Here is a 14,515-nt window from a genome sequence, read left to right as displayed (position 1 = left end):
AGTGCCTGAGGGAGCACATTCACCTGCGCACCCATACAGGAAGCATGGTCTGAAATGTTTGGAGCTGGCTCAGTCAGCTCTCTTGCCTGCTCCTGGAGACACCTCACAGCCACAGCTCCTGATCGACCATTGAAGACACCACTGGTACAGAACAGTAGATGTTTAAGTTTGGAGGCCATGCTTCCCAAATGCTTTGATTGTGTGTTTGTGGTTGCAATGGTTATTTTTGTTGAGTAAATTGGAAACTTTATTATGATTTTATAGAAGTACTTTGGTACTCGTGCTTTGTTTCTAGTACTCTAATAGTGACCTTTGGTGTAGCTTGTTACTTTAATTGTTAACCTTTTTGAAATGATTTGAGTTGAATTAATCTGAATAAGTTTAATTTCATTTCATTTATCAAGTAACATTAACATTTATTAATTCATTTATTCTTTATATTAAGAAGTGTGAACTGAAATTATTTGCTATTAATGCCTTTGTCTTTCTGTTTATCCTAGGTTATTAACCTATTCTGTTACACCCCATTCATCCCCTTCTGACCCAAAATAAAAAACTCAAGATTGAACAGAATTGAGTCCATCGTGTCCTTCAGCAGTTGATCAGCCGTTTTCAAGTTTGGGCAGAGCTGTGGTCAACAAATACACACTTCAACAGCACATAACTTGACAGTAATGCATTATTTATTTCTAAGTGTTCTAATCTATTTTACCAGAATGACTCCCATGCAAGGTAAAGACTGCTTGCCATTGGCAGTGTGTTAATTCTGAGCCTGCAGCAGGAGCAGTGTACCCTGCTAGGAGAAGAGAATCATTCAATAATCAAAACTGACTTATTCCATCGTCAAGTTAAATGAAAAGTTTGTTCATGACAAAGCCATGAATGCATGCTGCACTTATGTTTTAAACAATGTTCATGAAATGTTTGAGTTTATTAAAATTCTGTGAAATTGTAATAAAACCACTGGTTTAATTCTATTTTGTATTAAAGTCATTGTTTTTTTTATTTCTTTCAATAGATTTTTAATGATATGAGGTCTTTATGTCATGTGGTGCAACCATTCATCATGTGGTGCGACCAATAATACCAATAACTGTATTAAATATCACTTTTAATATTAACCACTGATACAGTATGATTAACTGAAATGTATTTTTTAATTCTTAAAATCATTTTTAAGCAATTTACAGGAAAAATAAGTCTTACATACATTTAAGAAGTCAACTGTGACATCATAGAACATAAATATGAGATTATTATTTACAAAAACTCAAAAGACAAACAAATCATTTGTTTCTAAACACTTTATATTACTCAAAACTTGTAAAAAGATATTTAAGCATGTTAAATAAATTCATTTATTTTAAGATAGATCATGGGTTAGGGTTAGGCACCACATGACTTTTTTAAGATCAGTTCTAATTCATCGAAATGAAAAAACACATAAAACACCTAATTTACTATTTTAATATGAATTTATGTGAACTCAACATTCTTAATGTTTGAACTACTGCAATAGATATTCTCATTTGAGCTTTTTTTAAATTGACCTGTTGAACATCCTGATACGTCATTGACCCTTTTATATAAGGCTCTACAAGAAGATCTGGGAGAAAATAACCTGGATATTAAAGAACAATGGGAATTGGAGATGAATACAATAATATCTGACAAACAGTGGGAAACTTTCCTTCTTCCTCCCTTCCTTCCTCACTTCCTTCCTCCCTTCTTCCTCCTTTCCTTCCTTCTTCCTCCCTTCTTTCCTCCCTTCCTTCCTCCCTTCCTTCTTTCTTCCTCCCTTCCTTCCTCCTTTCCTTCCTTCTTCCTCCTTTCCTTCCTTCTTCCTTCCTTCCTTCCTCCCTCTCTTCTTTCCTCCCTTCCTTCCTCCCTTCCTTTCTCCTTTCCTTCCTTCTTCCTCCTTTCCTTCCTCCCTTCCTTTCTCCTTTCCTTCCTTCTTCCTCCTTTCCTTCCCCCCTTCCTTCCTTCTTCCTTCCTTCCTTCCTCCCTCTCTTCTTTCCTCCCTTCCTTCCTCCCTTCCTTCTTTCTTCCTCCCTTCCTTCCTCCTTTCCTTCCTTCCTTCCTTCCTTCCTTCCTTCCTTCTTTCCTTCCCTCCTCCCTTCCTCCCTCCTTTCCTTCTTTCCTTCCTTCTTCCCTCTCTTCTTTCCTCCCTTCCTCCTTTCTTCCTCCCTTCCTTCTTTCCTTCCCTCCTTCCTTACTCCCTCCTTTCCTTCCTTCCTTCTTCCTCCCTTCTTTCTTCCTCCCTTCCTTCCTCCTTTCCTCAATTCCATCCTTCCTTCCTTCCATCCTCCCTTCCATCCTTCCTTCCTTCCTCCCTCCCTTCCTTCCTTCCTCCCTTCCTTCCTTGACTCGCTGCTGAGCTTTTTAGAGGACTGCCGTGGTGTTGGTGGTTGAAGTGAGGTCGTCAGCAGTGTGAACCCCCAAGTACTTCACACTGCTGGTCTTCTCCACAGCAGTCCCGTAGATGAGCAGTGGTGCACGATCCTGTTTGCCAGCCCTCCTGAAGTCTATCACAACATAATGTTTCATAAGTCTGTGAGCAGGAAACAGATACACAGCAGGAATGCAGCTTTTTATCCACGTGTTTGTCAAAAGAGATTTATAATATAATAAAGTATAATATAAAATAAATATAATATAATACTTGGCCCCTCCTCTAAACATCCCATAATCAGGGCTAGATGATTGAAGGTCCTTCCTCTTGCTGCCATGAGCTCTGGACAGAGGTGGCTGATATTGAACTGCTAGAAGTTGTAGTTAGTGAGGGCTAACTGTGGTTGTGTTTAGGTTCCCTGTAGGAGCCTCCTGCTTATAGACTCCTTTCACTACTACGCTGGTAAGAGGCTCAGACCAGAGGCTCGTTGGAGGATCTGAACTTTACTTTGAGTCCTGTAAGTGTTAAAAACAAACAATAATAGCTGAGTGTTTCCCATATTTACTCCTGTTGTCCACTCACTCTTGGCCGGAGAGCAGCGATGAGAAATGACAGCAGACTATAACAGAGACTAACATTAGTCTCTGCTCTGTCTCACGTGTGACTGACAGCTCTACACTCCCCCTGCTGGAGCCCTGCAGTAACTACACCACCGCTCCCCCTGCTGGAGCCCTGCAGTAACTACACCACCGCTTCCCCTGCTGGAGCCCTGCAGTAACTACACCACCGCTCCCCCTGCTGGAGCCCTGCAGTAACTACACCACCGCTCCCCCTGCTGGAGCCCTGCAGTAACTACACCACCACTACAGCTGCTGGAGCCCTGCAGTTACTACACCACCGCTCTCCCTGCTGGAGCCCTGCAGTAACTACACCACCGCTCCCCCTGCTGGAGCCCTGCAGTAACTACACCACCGCTCCCCCTGCTGGAGCCCTGCAGTAACTACACCACCGCTCCCCCTGCTGGAGCCCTGCAGTAACTACAACAACACTACAGCTGCTGTTAGATTAACATTAGAAACACACAAAGAACTCTTCTCACAGTGCTGCAGCTGACTAAACTACATTTAAAACACAAGATAAAACTATAACCTTACAATACTAACAATGTACATTATTACATCTGTCACTTTTTATTTTATTTAGGTTATTATTGGTTGATCTCATTCTTTGGCAGTGTTAAAAGATAGAAAAGTAAAGTAAGTCTCAGTATCTCCTTGAGCATTAATTGTGAGTAAAAACTAAATGAGCACAAATATACAGAATAAACGATAAAGTGTCAAAATGCAGCTTAAATAAAAGCTAATGTGTCTTTGAGTTATTTCACATAAACAGTTTGTTCTTCTAATAGTGTGTTATGGTGTTACAGTAAATCAGAGGCAAGCAGACCATCATTTCATATTTATTTACACTAAAACACGCAGATCCTGCAAACCCAGGAAGAGGAAGACAAAAGAGGAAGAGCTGAGACAAACACTGGTGATTTGTCTTTGGTACTTATGTTTGATTTCAATAAGTTACGTGTATTTTTAAAATGATAGTATGTATAGTTGTGTGATTTATTGGTATAAATATGTTTCGCTGTTACTTGTTGTATTGATCTTGTTTAACTTGAGTTTCCGTCTTCAGAAGCAGAGGAGCGTCACGTCTCTCTCTCTCTTTCACCTGTCTGCAAACACGGAAGAGAAGCAGCGCGAGGAAGAGGTAGGCAGTGTATTAATAACAATATGATGAATATGATGTAAAGTGAGAAATGTATTTAACCCTGTAGAAAGCAGAGACATCTCTCCGTATATGCACACTGTAATGAAGCTTTCCAGAGAACTGATTGCAGATATAATGATCAGTCATCACGACATTAAGCAGGCCGCTGGTTTGGCTGCTAGTTATTAGTGATGGCGGATCGATACCTAAATATACATGTTTCCATCCTAATAGTTCATCTTTAAATAATCATTTCATCAGATTATTAAATCTAATATAATGTTCAGAGACCGGCTGTAGTTAGACACACAGGAACAAACTCAGCTGCTGGTTGCAGAAATGTGCGACAGACAGTGATGGAAAGTTCACTTCCTACATGAACTAGTTCAAAGTTCAGTTCACACATTTTAAAATGAACTAGTTCAGTTCATAGTTCATAATTCAACATGTTGAACTAGTTCATAGTTCTTTTGTTTCCAATCTGTTGCTGCGAGCTATTATTTTTCTAAATGATTGCCACAGCTCATATAGAACCACAGACAGCAATTATTTGATCAGTTTTAACACTGAAACTATGCGTCTGATTTCTAAATAGTTGTCAGTAATCATACGAAGATGCTGTATTAATGGTCTGAGGTAGAGCTGCTCTGCTGCCTTCATGTGTTTTTGCCTCCATGCTTCGCATTGTGATGGCGCATGCGGCGGTGCGACTCTGTGCTGGCTGCTGTTGCCAGATTGGGTTTTATTCCCGCTACATGTTAAGGCTGTTTACGGTGTGTTTTAGCCGGGTTTTCTCTCTTGAACCAAGTTAAACTGTGAGAGAGAGCCGTTCACTAACGCCAGAATGAACGCGTTCACAATAACGTTCATCAGGCGGAAATACAGAACGATCAGTTCACGTTCACACAAAATATGAAAGAGTTCATGATCGATGGTTCATTGAACGCGTTCAGGCTCAACACTGACGAGTATTATTGTTTCTTTTTGTTTGGTTTGATTTAAAATGTAAAAGCATCCATATCGGTATCAGGACACTAAACTCACTGATTCTAGCCTCATTTTATATTTATTGTTATAGGACCATCTCCAAGTGGAATATAGTTTGTCACAGTTTGGTTAGAGTACGGGCCTTTGTTTCTAATCCTTTTTCTTTACTTTCACTTTCTTTGTCTTTTCTTGTCATTATTTAAAGCTTGGTGCAGTTCTTGAGCTCTATCTAAATCATCAGGAGTTATGAGCTCCATATAAATTCAGAGATGTCCTTTTTGTGTGTTTCTAGTATAACACTGGTTGTATTTCAGTGGATACTTGCTTATGATGTGTGATCTTCTGAGAGTGTACTGCTGTTTTCTTTTCTCTATTTTTGGGTTCAAAGCTTTATTAGGAGCCTCCATTCCTGCCTGTGTATTTCAGCTGCAAGTATCAAGTGATTTAGTCAGTGCTGCATGTTTTTAAAGTGTTACTGAGCAGTTAGCTGTTCATGTGTGAACTCTGTCACACTACTACTAATAATAATGTACATTGATATTAATATTACTACTGTACTGCCCATTGTTCCTCTATGACAGCACTATGTAAACTTTCACTGACTGCTAATACTATAAAATGAGTTATATGAGTATGAACGTAATATACAGTAGGGGAGACTGGGGTAAATTGAGCCAAAGAGTCATTGAGCCACCCCTTGTTGCTAGGAAACGGTAAAAAACATGTTCATGTGACCAAATATTTAGGAGGAAGGCATCATTTCATGGAGTCTGTGAAGGTAAGAACCACATGGGTAAAGAGGTTAGATCTTTATTTCCTGTAGGAGCCAAAATATGTTTTGTTTTTGTTTATATTTGCTTCAGCTGCACGTATTGCGTCACATGCAGTGATTGACACATGGGTGTGGTTTCCCCTTATTTTACCTGTTCACTTAGTTGGTGGCGGGAGATTTGGACAAAGGGAGTTAGTAGAGTTCCGATATTTTCTGTTGACCGTCACCATTGTCATCATCATCACCATCGGTTTTCATCACTTTATTCTTACAGTCGGATCACATCAGGGTTTTTATGTTTGTGGAACAGCTGCTTGTCAGTACCTTTTTGATTTTTCATTCAAATAAACTGCAGTAAAAACATCATCTGGACTTTAGTATGATTTTGTGGACGTGTCACAGATAAGAGCCTACTAAGTCTCTCAGCGGCCTTTTTTGGAAAAGTAGTCGCTACATTTAGTCAACAGAAAACTATCCGCATCTACGGACACCTTGGATCACAAAGTTTTGGACTCTATGGACGTTGGATGATCAGCTGATCTGCTGTTTTCGCCTCACCGGCATGGAGAGAAGAGGCCACAGTTGACTGCGGCGGAAAAAACCTCACTTACTGACAGCGGCGCATCACAGCCATCAGAAGCGGTATGTTTGTTGATTCCTTCTGTGTGATTGTTGAAAGTTTGAACACAGTTTGGATGTGCTGCCGCTTGTCCATTGGGGACTGTTGTTTTTGGCTTGTGTTGCATGCGCTTGATTTGCCGAGATCGGCGGAGGTTTTGTGCTGGTTTGGACTGATTTTGTCACTGTGGCTGCCGTGCTCTGAGTTTAAAGATCGCATTGTGGACAAGGTTGCGCTGTTGGGCGATAATGAATGAGATCTACTTGGAGTGGCGTTTATGTGTTGCTGTGTTACTGTATCTCTGATGAGCGTGCACGTTGGAAAATGTCACAATGAGTGGGTCTGATGAAGTGATTGATGAAATGGAGGAGAAGAGGACGGTCAAGCTTACAGCCAAGGCATGGGCTTGCAAAATTGGAACTCTTCAAAAGGAACGTCAATCAACTGTGAAAAAACTTAAAGGGCTCACACATGAAATAAAAGAACTCATGAAAAAGGATGAAAATGCAAAGGATGTGCAATTCAACTTGGAGAAACTGATTCAACTGTATGAAAATGCAAAAGCAACACACGAATCAGTTATTGTTTTGCTTCCCAAAGAGGAACAGGAAACCCAGAGTGACTGGTTTACACGCATAACAAAATGCAACACAGATTTCATGGAAGATGTGAAACAATGGCTTTTTGAGACTGAAAGACACTCTCTGAAAGCAGATTCACCAACTGCTAAAGATACAGGCATTTCTCCCATCTCACCGGAGAAAGCAACTGTTGAATCAAAGGAGAAAATTCCCCAAACTGAGACTCAACATGACATTCCCTCCCCCCAGTCAAACATTATGACAACATCTGACATACAGGAAGTAATACAACCAGGTGACAGTGTGTCAAATGTTGCAAGCTGCAGGAAGAGCAAACAAAGTTGTTCTAGATTAAGCTCAAGAGTGTCAAGCACTTCATCTGCACGCATTAAAGCTGAGGCTGAAGTAGCTGCTCTTGTTGTAAAACAATAACTGCTGAAAGACAAACATGCTTTGGAGGAACAGGAGGAGTTGTTAAGGAGGAAAAAAGAGCAGCTGGAGCTGGAGGCAGATATTGCTGCTAATATGGCCAAAGTGCAGGTGCTTGGAGCTTCAAGAGGATCCATTATACAGAGTCATCTATCTAAAATGTATGATGGTATGATATCATATTTTGAGAAAGGACAACTGGATAAGAAAACACTTGATGTTAAAGCAGGATCTTTTGTGCCAAAGTTACAAGACATGCATACACAAGGACAAATCCAGCCAAAGCAAGGTATTACCAATCCACAAACCAGTAATACACCTGTAATAACAACTCAAAGACAATCTCTCACCACAGTTCCTATGACATTCCAGTCAAACATCAGAAATGCAGATGAACATGCACATGTGACATCTCCAACTACCTTTCCTGCTTCAAATAACGGTGAACAGAACAACATACTCTCAGTTATGGAAAAACAAAATGAAATCACTGTGTTTTTAATTCAGCAACAATGTGTCTCTTCTATGCCAAAGAAGGAAATTCAGGTTTTTGATGGTGATCCACTTCAGTACCAAACGTTCATTAAATCCTTTGAACACAGTATTGAAAGCAAGAATGAAAACTCCAGAGACTGTCTATACTATTTGGAACAATACACAAGAGGACAGCCAAGGGAAATTGTGAGGAGCTGCCTACACATGGACTCGGATAGAGGATTCAGGAAGGCCAAGTCTTTACTGCAGGAGCATTTTGGCAATGAGCATAAAATTGCTACAGCCTATATGGAAAAGGCTCTTTCATGGTCATCAATAAAATCTGATGACACAAAGGCTCTACAAACATTCACTCTCTTTCTTAGAGGATGTTGTAACGCTATGGAAGATGTCAACCACATGAAGGAGCTTGATATGCCTTCTAATATGCTCATCATCATAAAGAAATTGCCCTATCGGCTGAGGGATAAATGGAGAACTATGGTCTGTGATTTCCAGGAAAGACACAGTCAAAGAGCTACCTTTAAGGATATGGTGAATTTCCTAGAAAGGCAAGTGGATATGTGTCCACAATTGGAAAAAAGGGCACATAATGAGAAAATCGCTTTCTTAAGAGAAAAAGGAATATGTTTTGGCTGTCTGTGTAAAGGGCACCTCAGCAAAGACTGCAGAAAGCGACTCAGCTGCAACATATGTGGTTTAAAGCATCCCAGGATGTTGCATATCCATCAAAGAAAAAGGGAAATGGACAAACAGCAAGCAGAAATAAAGGATACAGCTAAAAGGAGTGCTGTAGCTTCTGTGCAAACCAGTGGTCTTACTGGGGCCGGTGAAGATAACTGTAAACTTTCAATCGTGCCTGTGCAAGTGAAGGCTAAAAAGGGGAATGCAACAGTGTATACTTATGCCTTTCTTGACCCAGGTAGCACTGCATCGTTTTGTACAGTGGGCCTAATGACTAAGCTTAATCTCCAGGGAAGAAGGTCAAGTATTCTATTAAGAACCATGGGTCAAAAGAAGGTAGTTGAAACAAGCATTGTTTCAGGCCTAGAAGTTGCTGGACTGGAGAGCAGCAATTTTTGTGATCTTCCAGGCATATACACTCAGAAGACTATGCCTGTGCACAAAGGAAACATCCCACATCAAAAGGATATCAAACAGTGGCCCCATCTGAAGAATGTTCATTTACCTGACATTGACTCTGGGATAGAGTTGCTGATTGGCTCAGATGTACCTAAGGCTCTGGAACCACTGGATGTTATCCGGAGTGTGGGAGAAGGACCCTATGCTGTCAAAACCATGCTTGGGTGGACAGTTAATGGACCATTAGGAGGAAAAAATGATGATCCTCAGGAACAGTCAACAATAAATGTCAACAAGATATCAGTTGTAAAACTTGATGAGCTATGGGAGCAACAGTTCAGGAATGACTTCCCTGAGTGTCTCAGTGATGACAAAGAAAATTCAAAAGAAGACCAGTTATTCTTGGATTTGGTCTCAAAATCTGCCACACTAGTGGATGGCCATTATTGCATTGAATTACCTTTTAAGGAAAGGGAAATATGCATGCCTGACAACAGAAGTGTTGCTGAACAACGTACACTAAACTTAAAGAGAAGATTCAAGAGAGATCTTTCCTTTCATTCAGACTACACCAGCTTCATGTCTGACATGATATCCAAAGGTTACGCAGAGAAAGTGCCAGATTGTATCTTGGAACGCAGTGATGGCAAAAAATGGTATCTACCACATCATGGGGTCTTGCATCCACAAAAGAAGAAACTAAGAGTGGTGTTTGACTGTGGAGCAACATTTCAGGGAGTTTCACTGAATTCTCAGCTCTTACAGGGGCCAGACATGACCAGTACATTAATGGGAGTCTTGACTAGATTCCGTAAGGAACCTGTTGTCATCGCTGCGGATATTGAGGAAATGTTTCACCAAGTGAAAGTGCCAAAAGAAGACCGTGACTTGTTGCGGTTTCTCTGGTGGCCTGATGGAGAGTACAGTCAGAACATGGTGGAATACAGAATGACGGTGCATCTTTTTGGAGCAACTTCATCTCCAAGTTGTGCTAACTTTGCCCTTAGGAGATGTGCTTAGGATAATAGGAAGGAATTCAGCCCTCAAGCTGTGAACACCATTATGAACAACTTTTACGTGGATGATTGCCTCTCTGCAGTAGTTTCAGAAGAGGATGCAATAGATCTTTATCATGAGCTACGAGCACTTTGTTTCAAGGGAGGCTTTCTGCTTAACAAGTGGATAAGTAACAGCCGTCGTGTGTTGTCTGCCATACCTGAAACAGAGAGAGCAAAGGAAATGAAGAATCTGGATTTGGACTGTGACAATCTCCCTGTGGAGAGGGTGTTGGGTGTACAATGGTGTGTACAGTCTGATGTTTTCAAGTTCAAAATAATCTTGAGAGACAGACCTCTCACAAGAAGGGGGATTCTTTCAACAGTGAGCTCCATATATGATCCCCTTGGAATATTGGCACCAGTAGTCCTGACTGCCAAGAAAATCCTGCAACATTTGTGTAGAAAAAAGATTGGTTGGGATACTACAGTATCTGACTCGATCATACAGGAATGGATGTGTTGGATTCAAGATCTTCATAACCTGGAAGAGTTCAAGGTTGACAGATGCTTCAAACCCTCAGACTTTGGAACAGTGACATCTGCTCAACTGCATCATTTTGCTGACGCATGTGAGGATGGTTATGGAACTGTCAGTTACCTATTACTGCATAACAACCATGGCCAGGCACATTGTGGATTTGTGATGGGGAAAGCAAGAGTGGCTCCATTAAAGCCAGCCACTATCCCTCGAATGGAGTTGACTGCTGCTACTATGGCCAGCAGAATGGACACAATGTGGAGAAAAGAGCTGCAGATGGAATTAGCAGATTCCATATTTTGGACTGATAGCACCTCTGTGCTCAAATACATCAACAACAAGACAACAAGATTCCGCACGTTTGTGGCCAACAGAGTTGCTGAAATTCACAAAGTCTCACACGTACTACAGTGGAGATATGTGAACACAGCTAGCAATCCAGCAGACATGGCTTCCCGGGGTTTGAAAGTCAAATCTTTTCTTAAAAAACAAACATGGCTGTCTGGGCCTCAGTTTATTCTTCTACCTCAGGAAGAATGGCCTCAAAATCCTGATGGATTGGAAGAAATCTCATTAAAAGACAGTGAAATCAGGAGCATAACTGTAAATGCTGCTCAGATAATGTCTGAAAGGGTGGATCCAGTAACACACTTCATCCATTACTTCTCATCCTGGACTTGTTTGAAAAGGGCAGTCGCATGGATGCTCAGAGTGAAGAGACTGCTTCTGGATCTTAGCAGAAAGAGGAAACATGAAAGTGGTGTTCTTGCTCAACCAAGTAACATCCCTCAGAAAAACCTGCAAAAAAAGGAGACTAGAAATCTCAAAACCCAGGAAAACCCTCATCTCACATTAGAAGAACTGGCTGCTGCTGAAATGTAGATAATCTGCTTTTGTCAGAAAAGGAGATATACAGATGAAATCTCAAGTCTAAGGAAAGGAATAGCAACATTCATAAACTCAACCCCATCCTGGAGAATGATGCGTTGAGAGTTGGAGGACGACTTAGCAGAGCATCAATGCCAGAAGAGATGAAACACCCTGTCATACTGGCTAAAGATTTCCACATTTCTGATCTAATACTTCGTCATATTCATGAAGAGGTGGGTCATGGTGGTCGCAACCATATGTTATCCAGACTACGCCAAAAATACTGGATTCCTGGCGCCACTGTGTTGATCAGAAAAATTCTTTCAAAATGTGTTGTTTGTCGGCGCATGAATGCTACACCTGGACAACAGCAGATGGCAGACTTGCCCCTGGATAGAGTCTCTCCTGATGAACCTCCTTTTACATATGTTGGAGTGGATTATTTTGGACCCTTTGGAGTGAAGCGTGGAAGGAGTATTGTGAAGCGCTATGGTGTCATTTTTACATGCTTGGCTGTAAGATCTGTTCACATCGAAGTGGCATCATCGCTTGACACAGACTCTTTCATTAATGCCCTCCGGCGCTTTACAGCCAGACGTGGTCAAGTAAAAGAAATACGATCTGACAATGGCACCAATTTTGTGGGAGCTCAGCGTGAATTGAAGGAAGCAATTGAAAGCTGGAGTCAAAGTCAGATTCATAATATACTGCTTCAAAAGGGAATCAACTGGATTTTCAATCCCCCTGCTGTCTCACACCATGGAGGTGTATGGGAAAGACTAATTAAATCAGTGCGAAAGGTTCTTAACTCCACCTTAAATGTGCAAAGTCTTGATGAGGAGGGTCTTCACACAGTTTTATGTGAAACTGAGGCAATCCTAAATAGTCGTCCTATCACCAAGGCTTCCAAAGACCCAAATGACCTTGAAGCACTTACCCCAAACCACCTTCTGCTTCTTAAAAGTATGCCTTCACTTCCACCTGGACAGTTTGAGAAGGAAGACATATACGCTCGTCGCAGGTGGAGACAAATTCAATATATGTCAGATCTGTTTTGGAGAAGATGGATTAAAGAATATCTTCCACAACTGCAGGAACGACAGAAATGGTCTAATATCAGACGCAACTTTACACCAGGAGACATTGTGATCATTGTGGATGATTCAGCACCTCGGAACTCCTGGATAACTGGAAAGATTGAAGAAACCATACTGGACAAACAAGGACTTGTTCGTCATGTTCGGATAAAGACCAAGACCGGCTTTCTGAACAGGCCAATCACCAAAGTCTGCCTTCTACTGGAGGCAGAGGAACTTTGACATGCCCAAACTGACTTTATTTAGTTGTTTTTTGGACTTTGCCCCTTGCCCCTTGCACACACTACAATACACAGACTGCAGACTTTACTTCAGATTTAGAGTGATGGTAGATCACTCTTTTCCAAGACTGTGTGTTCACTAACTTCTGGCATCGTTATGAAGAAAGATCTACAAAATAGACTCTCCGTAATGTTGGAATATGCTTGTGTGTGATTATCCTTTATAATTGTGTAATTATTATTGTTTGAGACATAATAATTAGGGGCCGGTATTGTAGGAGCCAAAATATGTTTTGTTTTTGTTTATATTTGCTTCAGCTGCACGTATTGCGTCACATGCAGTGATTGATAGCTGTGGGGACTAATAAAGTCACAATGGTAGCTCTGGGGTAAGTTGAGCCGCTGGGTTGGGGATAGATGGAACGAGAGGAAGATGGAGGGAGGAGTTTAACGAAGATGGATAGAAGAGAGGATAGATGGAGGAAGAAAGGAAGGATGATGAGAGGATGAGAGTTTCAGTTCAGATTGTTCAAATGTGTTACTAGTCCATAACTGACCACAGCTGTTAATGTTCTCTTCCCAAGCGCACTTTAAGGCATTCTCATGTTTAAATGTTTTTTTACAAAACAGCTGTTTAGCAGTAATATGCAATAATAATTTTTAACCACTTTTTTTGGACATGCTATATTATCGAAACAGTTATGTTTATACTCATTCTGATTGAAGGGATGCACAACATCCTGAAATATATGCAACTATGATTGCCTTGATGTAGTGATCCTAAATATGAAAAATGGCTCATCTTACCACAGTCTCCCCTATTTACTCCATATAATATAAAGATTAGACTCATCTTTTGGGTCATTTTCATCACAGCACGCTGCTGGTTGTAATGAATGAGCATGTTGTTGTGTTTGTGTGAAGGTGTTTCTCTGCTATGGATCAGTGTGAGGACAGAGAGGAGGGAGTCCCTCCCTCTAAAAGCTCTCTGTGTGGGGAACATGACAGCCAGACCAAAGCTCAGAGGTGAGATGAGGATCTCTAACTGTCCATCACTGTTCTCCACTCACATCACTCCACCATCATTATTCACACTCACTGTCACATCTGACACTCAACTACTGAATAATAAGTCACAATAACTCAGAATGAACTACTAACTTTGTGAGTTAACAAAGAGCTCAACCACTGATTAGTCAACTAATCAACTAAGATGAGACAGCATCTTTCATCAGATGACATTTTGATGAACAGGAGAACGTTTCTCATCCACTGTCTTCTTACTGATTTTCATTCAGCTTCTAAAACTTCAGCTGCTGACAGTCTGCTCAAAATTCATCTTGTTAAACTCTTTGATTTGTTGTTTGTTTTTATCAGGATGCAGCAGCAGAGAGCAGACTCTCCTGAACCCAGCTGTGTGTCCATGAAGAGTGATCGGTCTATGGATCGTCCTATTAAGTTTAAAGATGGACAACCTGCTGATGGAAGGTAAGAATGCAATAATGGTTGGTTGGCTGTTTGGGCTGAATAAACCTCCTGTGTTATGTGGGGCGGAGCAGGTGAACCAGGCACAAACACCACAGACAGGTTCAATGGAAACAGCTTTAATGCTCAGAAACCAACAGACAGGCTTACAGACCATAAAGGGAAAGCAGTTCAAATAAGGTTGAAA

The 14,515-nt window shown here is 41.1% G+C and overlaps 1 protein-coding gene across 1 annotated transcript in view; it reads left to right on the top strand.

Annotated features, from left to right (window-relative positions):
* Positions 1-14,515, top strand: part of LOC133979965 (NACHT, LRR and PYD domains-containing protein 3-like) — a 71,653-nt gene that overhangs the window by 46,160 nt on the left and 10,978 nt on the right. The window lies entirely within an intron of this gene.

The sequence above is a fragment of the Scomber scombrus genome, chromosome 5 (genome assembly GCF_963691925.1).
Source record: "Scomber scombrus chromosome 5, fScoSco1.1, whole genome shotgun sequence".
NCBI lineage: Eukaryota > Metazoa > Chordata > Actinopteri > Scombriformes > Scombridae > Scomber > Scomber scombrus.
The sequence above is the reverse complement of the archived record's forward strand: the minus strand, read 5'-3'. Positions and strand labels throughout refer to the sequence as shown.